Raw genomic sequence first — 14493 nt, forward strand, 5'->3', positions numbered from 1 at the left:
TAGTTAAAAAACAATTTAATCATTTAATAATCATCTAATAATTCAACAAAAATCACAACATGATTTTCTAAAACAAACAGACAACCAGAGACTGCTACGAGGTCCTGTTAGTTACAATTTCCACAAGGGTGGCTTGGATAATGTAACATACATAAAATGTTGGAGGCTTCTTCATACGTTTTTCTTCTGGTTGATAAAACAAAAACAACCGGAAGTCCTACATGAGCCAGAGTGCTCTTCTTAATCTTAGTTAAACTATATATTAGTTAACAGTATGTATTCTCAACATGTTTCATTTCGTGGTACATTAATGTAGAACATTCATCAGGAATAGAAACCCAGCCTTTAAAACTGCGTAGAATACGCTATGGTGTATATAATGGTTCATGAGTGGTTGCTATGACCAGTTTCTTGACCTCTGTAAGGAAAAGGGGAGGAGGATCCTTTCGGGGAACAACACCTTCCAGGATCAGGAATAGGGTTTTAAGAAGAACAACAAAGGTGATGACCCTGTCTCTTACCCATGCAACCCGGCAGTGAATATACCTATTGATGGAAAGCATCAGTTAATTGAAGGACAAGATAGACATTTTGATCAATGTCCATGGAGGTACCAAAACTGACTGAAGGCAGGTGTCATTTTTCACCAAAACACCAATTATGAATCCCATTTGCCAAAAAATGCGTATAATCAATTTTATTTAATTCTCAGTAAAAACAGTAAAAAACAGACAGTTTACTTTAAAAAAAGATCTTTCATTGAACACATGAAGATAAGAAAACAGACTTAAAAATCTGATGAGACACAATAAACATTTGTGATGGGGTTAGTACGTGAGTAATTGTGTCTTGTTTCTAATTAGTATTCTGAAACACAGGCACAAGGGTAGAGCATGTTTGTTGATAATAGACAACTCTATCATATAAGAAGCCTTCTAGAATCCTTAGGCTTTGGTGTGAAAGGTCGACATATGTTTCGGCAAAAAGCGACAGAAATAATCACACAGTTCCACAATGTGTCTGTTGCCGCAGGTGTAGCCATCTTCAGGACAGAGAGGAGATCATTATTTTCACCGGATGGTAGCTGTGTTAGGTGCTTCTTAGTTTGCCGTACTTGTTTATAGGTATAACCCACTAAAAATCAATGAAAACAGAAAAACAATGTTGGCGTTGAGACAATATTGGTGGAAACGACATACCATCTTAGTGTATATCACTTGCATATTTTTTAACAAAAGGGTTGGGGTGTAGAGACTGGCATGGCTTTTGTAGTTTTTTTCATGCCTGATTTTGAGTAGATATATTGATGCATATCTTGAAATGCTCCCATTATGTGAACAGAGACAATGGTGTCCCAAATTCTATATACAAAACTGTTATATTGGATGCCAAACCCGTTATTCAAAATGACAATGCAGTGAGGGACAGATATTAATGCTCACCTATTTCCACATTCTTCTAATGGGGACATTTTTTGATGGAGACGCTTGGTTTCCATCAAGTTCCTAGAGCTAGGTTCTTATTACTCAAGCAGTAATCCGCTATGTTTTATATCAAGTGGATCTGAGCGGTAAGACAAAAAATTCATTTCAGCCTGGTGATCGCATGGAGCATACGTGGTTTATGCAGAGAGAAAGAGCCGAAGTTAAATAAAGCTACAAGGGGTGTCGGGTGGTCGTGGTCGGGAGGTGGGCTCAGATGACATCTAAGAGTCAAACTAACCCTGGTCTGACTGAATCATACAAAGAACATTGGTTATATGCAGTTTACAACAGTTAATACACTCCACCAGATAGCATTACAAAATCATCCCCCAAACATAATTGGTTGCCTTATACAGAGAAATGTAAAACCCACACAGTTAATTGGACACAGACATTATACACATCCCCTAAAACCTATAATTACAAGGTTTACATTTTCAACACACCCCTCCCCAAAAGCCTCTCCATATTTGGTGGCAGCCTTGCCTCTTAGTTACAAAATAACAGAATTCCTATTTATGATGCACACAGACCTATCCCAAAAATATCTAAGCACAGGCGATGAGAGAAAGACATGTAGATTCCCTTTGACTTTTTTGTGTTTGCTAACGGCATTGCCCAGACCTGGCCAGTGTCCAATTTCTATGACTTTTAGGTGGCTGACATTGTTCACATGAGTTCCAGTCACACTCTGACAACACAATCATTCTCCTCCAAATGTATTACTACTGGTCTCTGCAAGTGCCCCAGGAAAGCCATCTGCTCCAAAGAACCCCATGATTTCAAAAGATGCCTATCTCTCACAACAATGAGCTCTCCAGTTCACCAGAGGTCATATCTTCCCCTGCCCTTCAGCACTTGAGCCATCTGCACACTGACCGCAAGCACCCCATTGACCAGCTTACGAAACCTGTTTTGACTGCTGATGGTCCCTTGCAATGATGGCAAAATCACACCTTCTGAGTAAACCACAATGCAGAGACCCATGATACACAGAGCAATCCCACCTCATATATTTCATATCTTTTACTACATTCGAAAAACACTTCCCATACAGGGGTACCATTATGTGTGCATTTTATATCTATTATGATCTTCCTCTCATGACTGCCATTCATACAGTTAAACTCCACGTGCCCACATTGATCTCTTTACCTGAGGATGGAGGGGCCCTCAGCCTGACAATGTTTCATCGTTATGCTAAATTCGAAAAACACTTCCCATACAGCGGTACCATTATGTGTGTATTTTTTACCTATTATGATCTTTCTCTCATGACCGCCATTCATACAGTTAAATCTTTACCTGAGGATGGAGGGGCCCTCGGTGTGACAATGCTCCATCGTTATGTTTCTGCGCGCATGCAAATCTACAAATGTATTGCCTGTACATGAAATAACACAAGGTAACCTAAATGTAACAAAAGTCTGATCTGGTGTTTGGAGCAACATTATGACTGTGATGAAAAATAATGTTGCTGTTGTCATTAACAGATGTTTAATATGGACGTTTGGGAGAAACCATTAGATTTTGCAATTTTAGACAACTTAGCATGTGGAGATTAGCAGGAGATATTAGACATGTGTACCATAATTGCTATGAGCACTATCCAACTGCTTGTGCCGTTTGTCAACTTCCTGGTGTCACTGATTGGTTGAATTTTTTCCAATTGTTTAGTTCGTTTTTTTCCAATTGTTTGGTTTGATGTCCAAAATATCTCTTCAAGGCTAATCTATATAGCCATGTAAACCCCTTTTTTGTAAAGCTTTTCCACCTAAACCAGACAGTTATATCTGAAAGGTAGACAATTGATTGCTCTGAGTCCCCTGTGATGGTATTTACCTTCCTTTCCTTTTACGGGCCGTCAGAAAATAGCTTCATTCATTTTTTTGTTTGCCCACACTTGTGATAGTAATGGGACTGTATGCACTACTAATCCCATGAGGCATTGGGGCGTGTTTGCAGACAATTTGGTCTGCACCATCCCTTTCCCATTCCCACGGCAAATTTTGATACGGTTCCTACGCTGAGGTACACGTGATGATGTCATCACGCTAACCCGCGACGCACACGTGACGTGATCGCGTCTCGCTCGATACATTTAAGACGGCCATTTTGTTTTTATAAATGGTATGCGCAAACTGGAACCCTTAATTCACCAAGGAGCCCTTTTTCTGATTCAGAGGTAAGAGGGGGATATATGAATTTTGAAATTGGATTTTTTCAAATGGGTGTTTAAAACCTTTAAAGATAAGGCACTTGGTTTCTTCCCCCATGTGTTTTTGGGTTTTGTTGGGTTTGTGAATTTATATATCCCCTATCTTAGAGACACAAACCATTCAGGCACGGAATTTTGGAAAGTGTTGTTCTAAATTATTGCATTGAGTGCAATTGAGTGCGTTGTTTTCACATACTCTCATGCCCACATTTTTTCTTCAATTTCTTTTCTATTCTATAGAAAGCATTCTATGCCACTTCAAATACCACCTATCAAGATGGAGGCGTATCTCATATTTGAGCACTGACTATTTGAAGGCTCTGTAAGTAAGGGTCCTTGGGCTAAAGGGATATAGGACTATGAAAGGCTCCTACCCTATTCTAAAACGATTTCTTGTATTTTTTGTATTCCATATGTTTTTTGTAGAACTTGAGAGGAAGTTTTTGAGTGATCTTCCCCAAAACTTAGAAATCGCTCTTACCAATACCAAATCCTTTTGGTGTCCGGTTGTGGAATTAATTATCACATTCTATAAGGTATGTAAATTAAGGTATATACCTTACACCATATTTGGATTGGTGTGCCTATGTTTGCAGTCTATTTACAAGACACAAACAGCCAAACAATTTAGTAATACATGTTGTTTTTATTCTACAGGGTTGCCATTTTTAGAAGTTCTTTGGCGGCAAGAAAGTGATAGGAAGGAAATACCATCACCGTTGGAAAACACATATCATTTTACCCCTGATGAATGTCCCACATTTATCTGTGTTTTAAGGACAGAAACTTGTACAAGTCGGGTTCTGAATACATACTAATAGGATTTAGATAAAAGAGAAATTACTCCAGTGTGGAGTTTTACACAGAGTCAAGTAAAAATCACCAAAAAATCAACTCAAAATATGGGATTTTCATGTGTTTCATGTGTTTTGTAAAGTACAGTCTTTTATATGTTTTAAATATTGTGTGTTTGACTATGAATTTTATGTAACATGATCATTTTATGAGTGTCATAATTAAATAAATATATGTATTAATAAGTATAGTTGGTAATATATGTTTCTTGCTTTGTTAGCCCTGTACGTACAGACTTCTTCTGTTTTTATAGATTCTTTTGTATATACTAATATTCTTATCCATGTGGTAAGGAGTGTGTTGGATCCATAGAGCATGGTTTTTGCCGTTTGAGAAAAACACTTATCCCATTTACCATGAATATTGTAATATTTGTAGCAATTAGTGAAAGTGATAGAAATGACGATGATGACGTGTCCACCCCTCAGTCAGTGGTATGGCGCACAAAGTTCGAATTTTTCCAATTTCCCAACATTTCCCCTTTAGTTTATCCATTAACTAACAACAACACTAGACAACCCCAATTTGATTCATTATTAGTTCCACAATCTACCCATCGTTCTACACATTCATTCCACCCTGGGGAAGGATGGAAATTCCCTCCCTCAATCATTCCAAAATCAGTTTGACTGCCCATGTGAACTAGAATTGGTCCTATACTAAGTCTTAGTCGGGTTTACAATAAACATGGCAGTACTCCTGGGCATCTAAGTCGAGCAGCATCAAAGACATAACTGACAAGAGCAAAAAAGTGCTAGAGGAAAAATCAAAACAGGTGAAAGTACTTTTAAGATTATGTTCATTCATGACGGCATCCAAGAGAAAAGAGAGTCCAAAAAAGTATCATCAGTAATTCCCACCTCCCTCTCCATGACCCCCTCCAGAGTTTGCAGTTCAGTAATTCTTGAGCCAAAGTTCTGTTATTCAAGTCATTAGGGGGCACATATGTTCAGCAGGTTTTTCCCAATTTATGGCACACTCCAACCTCCACAGCTATTCGGAGGTCAAGTATGTATTGATTCTGCAGGGCTACAAGACCCAAAGCCCTAAGTTCTTCTTTGATGGCACTGAATGCTAACACAGAGGAATTGACGAATAATAGCAACTCGTAATTAGTTATTTGAAGCCATTTGGCACTGACAGAGGATTGCACACCTGGGGCCAATAGAGAGGAGAAAATAGTTTCAGTGCAGATGAACAGTCGACAACAACAGGAATGTTCCTTAGAGCCTCAGAAGAGGCTGCTGACACATAGTTAGATTGTCTTGATCTCTTAAAAAAGTCAGTTTCTTCAGAGCACTGCAAAGTTTGTGGATTGTCCATGTCCAATGGCACAAGGGATGCAGGGGATATGGGAGACAAAGGGGATACAAATGTGTATTCGGACATTGTCAGGTGGCTCTGCGAACACCAAGGATGGGCACATGCAAAGTGGTGAAGCTGCATACAAGACTCAAGGCTGGAGGTAATTGTTAGTACAAAAAGGGCCCACATGACCAGAATAAATCAAGAATCACTGATGTACCTCCAGCAAGTCAGGAATACGCAGAGTGGTGCCGCAGTTTTGATTTATGCCCACAGGCACTGTGCCACCGCCGTTAAAACACAGAAAAAACATGCAAGTAACCAGATTTTAACAGGTATCTCAGGCTCCTTGAGCCATGTCAAGAAATTCACATATTTCCTCCAAACATTTCCACATACCAAATCAGTTTATGCCATCCCTTCTTCAGAGAGTCCCACCATCCCTCCAGCCTTGAAACTCATTACCCCATGCTCCCATCTGTTGTTCACGAGTATCAAACCCTCAAAGTGAAGCTGCACTTTTTGCGTACACCAAAAATCTTTGCAATCTTCCCCTGTTGAGTTTGAACATTCTTCATCGATTGGAAGGACAGAAGCTGCAACAGATCGCCCCTGAAACTGCCCTCGAATCCTGCATAGGGCTAGGTGCACCAGACAACATGCATCTGCCACTTCAACCTCATCAGGAATACATAATCTAGGAACACCAGATGCGGGGGAATGAGGGAGCAAATGTAACATGACTCAGTTACTCTCTCCCTTCCCACTCTACATGTGTTGGTACCATATATGATCAGCTGCAGAACTGTGTGCGTCATTTACAATTTCTAAAGTCCAATCAGAATCATCAGATGCAAAATCAATATCGAAACCTTGTTGCATTTCCTGTAGTCTGTCCATTGTACCCAAGTGTCCCAATGTTTCCTCCCCATGTACACATTTGCTGTGCAACACAAATGACCCATAAAGAAAAAAGGAAAGACCTCTTTTAATTGCTGAAAGCATTGTCCTTCTACAACCAATTCCTATTAAAACAAGTCTAAATTTTAAAACAATTTATAAAAAAGACAATTTATTAAAACAATTCTTAGGTTTTTGTACGCTCTACTCCCCCCTGCCAGCTGGAATGAACCGTGATTCCTTAGATTCTATTTAACTTATTTATTAATTGACTCCTGTTCCTCAGGTGTCAGTGGTGGCGTACCTGTGTCCCTCTGAACATCGTGGAGGTGCCCCCAAGCTTTAACGGCTTCCATTCTTACAGCTGTAAGAGTGGAAAAGATGACCTTATGGGGTCCATGGTATCGACGGTCATTCCAGCAACGGACAAAGTAGCGAGCAAAGACCCTCTCCCCAGGGAGTAACAATGTATGCTGATGCTTGTTTGGTCCCACGCTGCCTTTGATTTTGTTTTGCTGATGAGATGCAGTAACCTGTGAGGAGACAATTCTGGCACTCTTGGTTAAAGCCTTAAGATAGTCCCCAAATTCATTTGCCAGAATTTCTGCTGACTTATGTGCATCATTACCTATGCGTGGGGGTGAGGGAGGTGTAAAGATTCTATGACCCATCACCACCTCATCGGGGTTCAGGTGGTGACCTTTTCCAGGCTCATTCCGCAAACAAAACAGTGGGGCGGGGGCAGTATAACCATGACTTATGCAATTCATAACACATTTTTTACAATGGTGTTTTCAACAAGCCATTGAGATGCTCCACAATTCCATTGGCCTGAGGGTGGTACACCGAGCACAACCTGTGCCGTATCCCCAAAAGTGAAGTAATTTCAGTGAACAAAGCATTAAAGAAGTGAGTCCAATTATCGGACCTTAACACTTCACAAATACCCCACCGTGAAAATGCCTCCCTTACCAACAATCTGTCCGATGACTTGGCATCAGGGTGCACACAGTATCCAGCCTCAAGCCATCGGGAAAATGGACAAACAACCACAATTAAATAACGATAGGTGCTGCACCTTTGTACGATATCAATAAAATCAACATGTAATTCCTTAAAAGGACCTGAAGGTCGAGGTATAACCCCTCCTTACCATCCTCAAAGTATTTTCTGGATTGAATTCCTTACAGAGTGTGCAATTACCATTAACCTGCTCACCTGCTCAGAGAGGTTGGGCAGGTTGGGAGAAGTTCTGCTGCAATTTGTTTCAAAGGAGTATGCGCCTTGAAATGCAGTTGCTCCAAAGCCACAAGATGCAACTCTACGGGTATTTCTACCTTCTCCATCAGGTCCTGCCTCCACAACAAATCTGTCGGTGAGAGCATACACCCAATCCTCGCCCAAAGCTCCTTTTCCTCCTGTGGTGCTTTTCCTTGTAGTTGAGCAATTTGTAACAAGAGGACTGCCTTATATGGTACAGGCAATTGTGCCTGTTTGGACATCATTTCAATTTTTGGGATATCTGGGAGGGGCAAATAAGCTGCAGCCTTTGCCGATCGGTCTGCGGCATCATTACCAAGTGCTACAAAATCAGTTTTACTAGTATGTGCAGTACATTTTTCAAAACCCCTAACTCCATAAGCAATTTTGATGCATCAATTAATCATGAAAGCAGCGCAGCATGCTGGACAGGGGTCCCATCAGATCTTCTAAATCCTCCTCTCTGACATCTAGACAACCCAGAATGTATTGTTGTGGTAACATACACAGAGTCGGAGTAGATAGTGGCGGCCTTCCCTTACTCATGAACAACTGCTCTATAAGTGCCACCAAATCAGCTGCTTGCGCAGTGTAATGTGATGGCAACTGGTTCTCCACCTACACCTGGTACTCACCACCCACAAGACTTACAACCAATGCTCCTGTTTGTCTCTCAACCAGTACCCTGATCAATCATTGATGATCCATCAACAAAAAGCATTCCTCCTGTCTCCAAAGCATCTTCTTTAACACTTGTACTTTTTCCCTCATTGGTCACACGATCATGAACATCATCACCAGGCTGAACTGGGTCAGCCAAGAAAGTGGCAGGGTTTCCTATGTGACACCTCACTGGTCATACAGAAGCATTTGACAAAATAACCTTGTACCCAGAAACTCTCTGAGTAGTCAAAGTTGATTCCGACTTTTCCAAAACTGCAAAAACTGCATGCTCCACATACAGTGTCACCGGGCAGCCCATAGTAATGGCTGAGGGCTTTTGTATTGCAAAAGCCACTGCCGCAAGAGATTGCTCACATGGAAACTGACCCTGTATAACTAAGTCTAAAAACTGTAATGCTTACCTGTGGGGCCCTGCAGGAGTGCCAGGTCCGGACTGTGGATGCATGATGCTGGATTTGGCTATGCTGATTGTCCAAAACACTCCCTCCCCCTCGGCGCACTGTATGGTTAAATGCCCAGCGGACTGTGAGATCGGGAGTGGTTTGGTCTGGATATTGATGGATTAGGTTGCTGGGATGATTCTGGATCCCTCAGGATGGACCCTAGGACAGGGACACAGCAGGGATCATACACCAGTGCACTGCTATGGTCCCACAACCTCCCCAGCCTTAGATCTGTGCCACCTGATGAGTCCTAAACCCGGCTCCCCCCTTGATAACACCATGAAGATGGTGTAACTGCAGTTCCTTCACTGGGATCAGTGGCCCAGACCTGCTGCAGTGCACTTAGGTGTTTTGAGTCTTTGTAGTCTCTATACGAGTGTAGCTATGAGGCCAAGCTGCTACTAGCAAGGTTCTTGCAGTGCCTCAACAGTCTTAACAGCCACTCCTTGTTGATTGTGCTTGTTCAACAACGAAGGCCTGTTACAGCAGAGTTTGAGTCAATATGTTTAATAATGTCTCTTTCTTACTTCTAGGTCTGGAGTTGCTACCACGTTCCGCATGACCATGCTGCATGTGAAGATTCCCTGTGTGTCCTGAGTACAAAACTCCAGTGAGTATGGTCGCGGTGGGAGGGGCAGAGGGGTGGCATAGATGTCCACTTATTTTGAGTCTCTTTGTGCCTTGTTGATGGTGTGGAGGAGCCACGCTGAAATCCGCTGCGTTGGAGGCTGCAGTGCTGATGAAGATGAATGCAGGTGCAGCAAAGCCACGCCTGTCGTGCTGGCAGTTGCGGCGCTGGATGCTGCAGATACGGTGAGCTGCGCTGGAGTTCACCGTGCTGGAGGTTGCAGGGATCAGACATGACACGAGTCAGGGTACAGCAGGTGGGCTCCCATACACTAGCTATACCGGAAAAGAGGAATCCACTGCACGTGGATGCTGGAACAGGAGGTAAGCGGTACACTGCCTGAGAACAGCCAAGGAAAATGCTAAGCACTGGGTGTGGCCCAGGGCATGGCTTATATAGCCCTGCGCTGCACACAGCACCTCTAGACCACCATGGGCAGTGTTGTGTGGGAAACTGGGGTCCATCTTAATTTCCACCTGATGGCTGGCTCTGAGAGCCATCTTGGAAGTGGTGCTGAGCCACCCCGACAGTCTGCAGATTCTTCTGGCACCAGCGGGCAACCCTACAGGTCCAGGCACGCCTGTGGTGATCAGAGGAGTCTCGTTAGGGATCATGACAGCACTCTTCCCGAGAACAACCCCCTAGGAGAGACACACCTGACCTTGGGCACTCTGGGTGATTGCCGTGGATGGTAACGGACTAATAAACGTGGGGCATGTATTTTCTCAACTGGCTCCCATGTACGGTCCAACGCCCCAAATCCCTTCCAGTCCACTAAATAGTAGAGTTTTCTCTGCACGATCTTGGAATCAAATATTTCCTTCACCCCATATTCAGCTTCTCCTCCCTGTACCTCGACTGGAGGGGATCATTTTAGAGAATCCAGAATACCCGGATACATGTGTTTTAACAACGATACATGAAAGACCGGGTGTATGCGAATGGTGGGAGGTAATCCCAATTTTACCGCTACAGAATTGATGATGGACTCAATGGGATAAGGGCCGATGTAGTTTGGGAGGAATTTCTTAGGTTCTTTGAACCGAATATGTCTCGTGGCTAACCATACCTGATCACCTGCTCGGTACTTGGGCTCCTTGGATCGTCCTTAGTCTGCAAAGTTTTTATGCGCTAATTTCGATTCCATTAGGGTTTGCATAGCTTTCTTCATAGTTTCTTTGATACTGGTGTCTAATGTCTCTACGGTTGGCATGCCCAATGGGTTTGGTGGATCAAGAGCCGAGGTGCGTGGGTTTCTTCTGTGTAAAAATAAAAGAAGGGTGAAACCCCAGTTGAACTGGGAACGGTGTTGTTGTAGGCATATTCAGCTGCCCATAGTAGTTCCACCCAATTGAGGTCCACCTGAGTGAGCATACACCAAAGGTATTGCTCCAGGGTCTGGTTCGCTCTTTCAGTTTGACCGTCTGTCTGTCGGTGGTGACTGATGGACAGACGGACATCAATATGGGCCTTGGCACAACAATTCTGCCAGAATTTAGAAATGAACTGACTGCCCCGATCTGAAATTACCACTGAGGACAATGTGTGTTAAGAAGGTCTGCGCTAAAACTCCTGCATTCGGTAACCCCTTTAAGGCAATGAAGTGAGCCATCTTGGTTAACAGGTCAACCACAACCAATATGGTGTTGTAACCGTTACAGGGTGGTAAGTCTAACGATATAGAATGCCATGGGGGTGGCGGGACTGACAATGGGTGGAGCAGTCCCTGGGGTTCACTTTGCTGTGTTTTATTCCTGGCGCATATGTCATATGTTTTTACATACTGCATCACGTCCTTCCAACACGTAGGTCACCAGAAGTTCTGCTACACCTTTGCCATGGTCTTAGCTATCCCTGGATGGCCTGCGGTGAGTGCGTCATGATAGGTTCTCATAATCAGGTCTTGCATGGCTGGAAGCGGAAGATGTAAATGGTTCTGATAATATGGGAGTTTATTTACCTCTGTCCATTCAGTTCCTTGTGCGATCCATTCTTGTATGTGTTCAGGGCTCATAAGTTGCCTAATTTTATCATGTAGCTCGTTCAATGAAGGAGAACTGACTTGCATAATTCCCAAATGTTTTTCCTCTGGTATGATTGGTATGGGCTATGGATTTTTGCATACACATCATCCCCGTCAGCATCCCTGCCGATTTGGGACAACGTGTCCGCCTTTCCATTCTTACTCCAGGGCAGTAGGTTACTGTAAAGTCATACTCGGAGAAGAACTGAGCCCATCATCGGTGGCGTGGAGACTGGGCTCTAGCTGTCCTTAGAAATTGCAGGTTACGATGGTCTGTGAGGACAGTGACTGTGTGATGTGCACCGAGGAGGTGGTGTGGCCATTCCTTGAAGGCAGCTTTTATGGCCAATAGCTCCTTGTCTGTCACTGCATAGTTGAGTTCTGCTGGGTTGAATTTCTGGGACCAAAACGCCACTGGATGTAGCTGATTGGTGTATGGGTATCTTTTGGACAGTACTACCCCCATCGCCACACTCGAAGCATCCGCCTCGACCAGGTAAGGAAGTTCAGGATTTGGGTGCCTGAATATGGGTGCCGCAGTAAATTGGTGCTTCAACCGCTGGAAGGCCTGTTCAGCTTTGGTGGTCCACTGGAATGTATGATTCTTTCAGAGCAAAGCAATGATGGGATGGGCTATATCTGAAAAATCTGCGATGAACCGTCGGTAAAAATTAGCGAACCCAAGGAAGCTTTGGACTGTTTTGATGGAAGTAGGCGACCGCTACTGTAGAATTGCCTCTACCTTACTATTGTCCAACTGGATGCCTCGAGGAGTCAATATGTACCCAAGGAACTCTACAGTGGTTACTGGAAAAGCACACTTTTCGAGTTTGGCGAATAGGAGGTGCTGGCATAACTTTTCCAAGACTGCCCTGACGTGGTGTACGTGTTCTTCCAGGTTTGTGGAGTAAATCAGGATATCGTCTATATACACCATTGCACAAACGTACAGCAATTCCCTCAGAACATCGGTCATAAAAAACTGGAATGCTGCCGGTGCATTGCACAGTCCAAAGGGCGTGACGGTGTATACAAACAATCCAAACTTAGTGCGCAAGGCCATCTTCCACTCACCCCCGGCTCTTACGTGGACCAGATGATAGGCCCCTCTGAAGTCTAGTTTTGTATAGATCTTTGCACCTTTTACTTGATCCAACAAGACTGGTATGAGAGGCAAAGGATACCGATTCTTGATGGTGATTTTATTCAGTCCTCTATAATCTATACAGGTTCTGAGGTCCCCTTCCTTCTTTGGGACGAAGAGGAGAGCTGAGGAAACAGGTTCTTAAATGGTCTAAGTAGTACTGTAGGTGTTGATTTTCTTTCTCCGTGAGGGCATATATGCAACTGCACGAGAGCTGTGCTCCGGGCATTAAGTCAATCTGGCAATAGGGCCTGTGGGGTGGTAAGGTGTTGGCCTGTTCCTTGTGAAATACGTTCTGGTAATCGTTGTATTCTGGAGGCAATTGTCCCATGACACCAAGCGCCTTTTCTAGGGGTTTAACTCTGGTTTCGTGAGTCTTGGCTGTGTCGGTAGACATCGTCAGATAACAGGTGTGAGCACATTCGGCTGGGAAAGTCAATGCATGGGTCTGCCAGTCTATGGTCGGGTTATGGCATTCCAACCAGGGCATCCCCAGTATTTGTTGGAACTGGGGTGCATTGATCAGATCGAAGACTATATGTTCCTGATGTCCATCGTGGCATAGCAATACAACCGTCTCAGTACCGTGGGTCACTGGACCAGACGACAATTGGGACCCGTCCACAGATACAATGTTGTCCTCTATCTTCCTTTTCGATATGGGCACTCCGATTCGCTGGGCCACAGTGATGTCCATGTAATTACCTATTGCACCACAATCAATGTATGCTTCCAATGCGTGCATTCATTGAGGCTGTTCGGGGCATATTAGGATGACGGGAGTTGTAAGATGTGAGGCCATTGACGATTTTCCCTTTCCCGGCAAGTCGATCTCTTCTCTTGTCGAGCTTGGTAGTTTTCCGACAGTTCTTGCGGTTCTGCCATGCTCATTTCCATGAATCCCAAAGGTTTTCGATTTTCCTTACTCGGGCAGTCCCTCAAGAATGGCCTGCCTTGCCACAATACAAACAGAGCTGTTGCTTCCTGCGTCGCTCCCTTTCTTCTTTAGTTAACGGTCCCCTTACACTGCCCAACTGCATGGGTTCTGGCGTTGATGAGTTGTCTGTAGTAGCTTGAGGCACTTCCCAGGAACGGACACATAGAGGTCAGTTTACGAAGCGTGACCGATCAGATCGCCTTTCTTGTAGGCGATGGTCCAATTGTATTACCAAGTCTATATATTCAGAGCAATGTTCTGGGGGATTCACAACTTGTGCCAACACGTCTTTTAGCTCATTCTGAAGGCCCTGATAAAATAAGGTGGTCCTCTTCTCTTCAGGTGTATTGGTTTCGGCTACTAGCCGGTTGAAGATAGTGATGTAGACCAACAGGTCCTGGGACCCTTCCTGCAAACCCAGGAGCTCTCTGTCTAGAGCATGCCCTCTGGTGCAGCGGGCGAAGAGTTTATCCATTTCCTGCTGGAAGCCTGCAAATTTATATAGCACAGGGTCATCCGGGTTGACCAGTGGTTCCGACAAACTAACTGCATGTCCCCCTAAATAGGACAAGACGAAAGCCACCTTAGTTTGATCAGTCGGAAAAAGCGCCG

The sequence above is a fragment of the Ambystoma mexicanum genome, chromosome 1p (assembly GCF_040938575.1).
Source record: "Ambystoma mexicanum isolate Mex_15411 chromosome 1p, UKY_AmexF1_1, whole genome shotgun sequence".
NCBI lineage: Eukaryota > Metazoa > Chordata > Amphibia > Caudata > Ambystomatidae > Ambystoma > Ambystoma mexicanum.